The sequence below is a fragment of the Engraulis encrasicolus genome, chromosome 10 (genome assembly GCF_034702125.1).
Source record: "Engraulis encrasicolus isolate BLACKSEA-1 chromosome 10, IST_EnEncr_1.0, whole genome shotgun sequence".
Lineage (NCBI taxonomy): Eukaryota > Metazoa > Chordata > Actinopteri > Clupeiformes > Engraulidae > Engraulis > Engraulis encrasicolus.
The window spans coordinates 20,800,476-20,803,924 of NC_085866.1; the positions used below are offsets into that span (position 1 = coordinate 20,800,476).

Here is a 3,449-nt window from a genome sequence, read left to right on the forward strand (position 1 = left end):
TTTATTTTCAACAGAATTGGCAGTTTATTGCAGAGACATGTTTTAGCCGCTTTCTCAAGAATCAGTGACAGTTGACATTAGATTTTACACAGCTGCAGAATTTTACCCTGACTTTTGAATTGGAGTAGTTTGACTCTCCACACTGTTGCAAATACTCCATCTGGATTCATACCAGTTTATTCTGACACCCCATTTTTTACTCTCTAGGTAGGTACACTGTAAAACATTTGAAGTCAGTTCGACTTCCAAATCCAAGCTCCCGTGCTGCCTTAAGTTTGCATGTTAACTCAACAACAGGCTTATTTTTGTGTCAACTCAGAAATCAAAGTCTAGAAAGTTGATCCAACTACAATATTGTTGTTGTCTCAACATAATGTTCTTAGTCATCAAAGTTGATTGGACTTCGTAGCCATTGTTGGATGAAATTGATAGTGTAAGCTGAATTAAAAAGCCATTACAAATCATTTCAATTTAAGATTGGGAGTTTAAATAACATAATGATAGACATCATGCGATATATGACTTCAATTCCAAATTTATTTTAACTTTTACAGTACATTCAAGACGACTCACAGATTCAAGATCCCCTGCTGCCTTACATTTGTAAGTCAAAAAGTTGTAAGTCAAAAAGTTGATTCAACTACATAGTTGTTGTTCACGTTCAATGTCCCACATATTAATACATGCACAGACCATTAATACTTTATACCATCAAAATTCATGACAAATCAGCTAGCCAAACAGGGTACGGACGAAATTGTGGGTGCAGTAAGAAAACATTATGTTTTGACTTTTGGTAAGACTGATGGAGGGACAAAGAATTTATGTAGAAAAAAACAAACTGTGGAGAGCTGTGGTCTAATGGTAGGGAGTTAATCTTGCAATTGGAAGGTTGCAGATTTGAATCTGTAACCATACATCAGTACCCTCATCCATGACTTCTGGGCCCTTAGGAATCTAATTCAAAAATTACTCCTCCAGGGACTATTTTACCAATATGCAGTGTGATGTCATTGAAAAGAGTATAGTACATGATGTAGTCCAAGTCCAAAACACTGTGTGGTCAACAGTCCATGTTTTGTGAACACACAAGAGATTCACAGTCTTTTTCTTCACATTGAGCCCAACTAGCCAGTTGGCATGTCCCTTTTGAAATGAATGATGACCTTGTGATGAATGATGATGAAGACTTGTAGCTGGCCTTTGTCTTTGATAAGCAGTCCAACTTGCATCCCTGTCAGCCTCAAGCTGCTCTTCACCATGAACCTGAAAAGATAAAAATAAGAAAAAATAACTTCTTATGTGTGAAACAGCTCTCTCTCGCTCTCTCACACACACACACACACACACACACACACGCGCAGATAAACAGGACATCCCGAAACACTTTAAACCAAAGTACTGTATGTTTGCATTGTCTTTTTTTCAAAGTGTAAGAAAATGTGCACAGACATGAATTTACAGTTCTGTCTATTCTCAAAAATATGTCTAAGGTTTACACTGTGAGACCGGCAACAGTCCTTGGATGTGAATGCAACCATTGCAAATGAATGAATAATATTACAAATAGACCTGTATGTGGTATAGTGTGTTGCCATTAGTGCCAGGATAAGAGTGGATGTCAGTTTGAAAATAGATGGTGACTAAACCGTCACATGATATTTAATAAACACCTACTTAACGATGTAAAGTGTGTATGCATTACACCCCCCCAAACACACACACACACACACACACACACACAAACAGTATATGGGTGGACTATAATTGTTGTTAGAGAAGAGAATGGCCTGAAAGAGCGGAGGTGTCAATTCTGGCAACACAGATTACCTCACCTACTGAATTTGCTTATCCAGGAGTTTTATCTATGTATGGAAAAAAATAGGAAAGCATTTGTAAATATGAAGACTTACAGCATACAGGAGGAATCCTCTGGAAAGTGTGGGAGTTGATGTAGAGTTGTGCAGTGGTTTTGGTTTGTGTCCTGCAAAAACAGATGAGTGTAGTTGGAAGAGATTATGATTACCTTGAATCCAAACCTAGGCACTAGAGTAAAACAAGAGTAAAACTGCCATTACGCTCTCTCTCTCACACACACACACACACTCTCTCTATCTCTCTCTCTCACACACACACACACACACACACACACACACACACACACACACACACACACACACACACACACACACACACACACACACACACACACACACACACACACACACACACAGAAAATGGGCAAATATCTGTGTTATTGGTCAATAGTATAACAGCATGAATGTTCACCAGAGGTGTCAATCCTGGCATAGGTAAATACCCTACCACAGTTGCCTGTGCATCAGTTACATCCATAAGGGTATAGGACAGTATTTGTAAATATTAAGTCTTACGTCGTCCTGGAGGATTCCTCTGAGTCAATGTAGAGTTGTTGTCCTCTGGTTTGGGTCTGTGTCCTGCAAAGACAGGTGAATGTAAATGAATTGTATGTATTACCTTGAATCACAATATCTGTACATAGTGATGGAAAACACTAGCATAGAACATATTGTATACATATTACATTCCATACAGTCTATAGAGTACAGTAGGCTACCAACCTGTTTTCAGTTGCTCTCTAACGCTGAAGAACCTCAAGACAACCCAGAAAGAACGGAAAGGTCCCATGAAGGTCTGCTAACAGTCTTGTGGAACACTGCAGTTAGCTGAAGCAGATAAATAACAGAAAAGAAAAGAATAATGTATGAGATGGAGACATAAAAACAACTGTATGGATTACATTGCTCAAGTAACAAAATCCATGATTTGCATGTCATAGTCATTAGACAGATTTACCTGTATTGCTCATTAAACAACACACTCCACGGCCTCAATGAGTGGTTCAGAATCCTCACAAATTCCTCTTCTGTGCGAATGTTCCCGTCAACTCACAGACTTCTATTATAACAGTGCGTCAACTCCATCGTCAGACCCCATCATCCGTTGGTAGAAGCATGCATTTGCACCCTGTAGTTAAAACACAATATTTATCTTGTATTACTACGTTTTTACATGATTTTCATCTTGACTAATGTCGTCTACCGATTGTTATACAGCAGCATCGCGCTGAAAACATCGCTTCAAGAGGCATGTTGCCGCAATGGCTAACTGCACCTTTGAAATACAGCCAGCAATGTCCTTCAGCAGTAGGCCTACATGAGTTTGACTTCGATTAAAATGAAGTAAATAAACAGCCAAGATTATACACAGATATTTCCTTTTAGGGTAGTCTGAACAAAATTCCACAGGGTGACTTTCTAAATAGTAGTTCTAATGCTGCGTAAAAATGGTGCGTAAAAAAGGAGGGGTCCCCTTTCGCAACGCAGCCGTGTTCGGACACAACCAAAGAACTAGCATAGCAATCTGACGATTGGCCATTTAGAACGACAAACTCGTGAAATGTGGATAAC

General features: G+C 39.0%; 1 long non-coding RNA gene across 1 annotated transcript; it reads right to left on the reverse strand.

Moving 5' to 3' along the window:
• Positions 1-841: 841 nt before the first annotated feature.
• On the reverse strand, positions 842-2,664 carry LOC134457632 (uncharacterized). The gene is made up of 4 exons (XR_010036465.1): positions 2,601-2,664; positions 2,394-2,456; positions 1,914-1,984; positions 842-1,266 (listed from the first exon to the last, which is right to left on the reverse strand). It is a non-coding gene; the product is annotated as an uncharacterized LOC134457632 (long non-coding RNA).
• Positions 2,665-3,449: the final 785 nt, after the last annotated feature.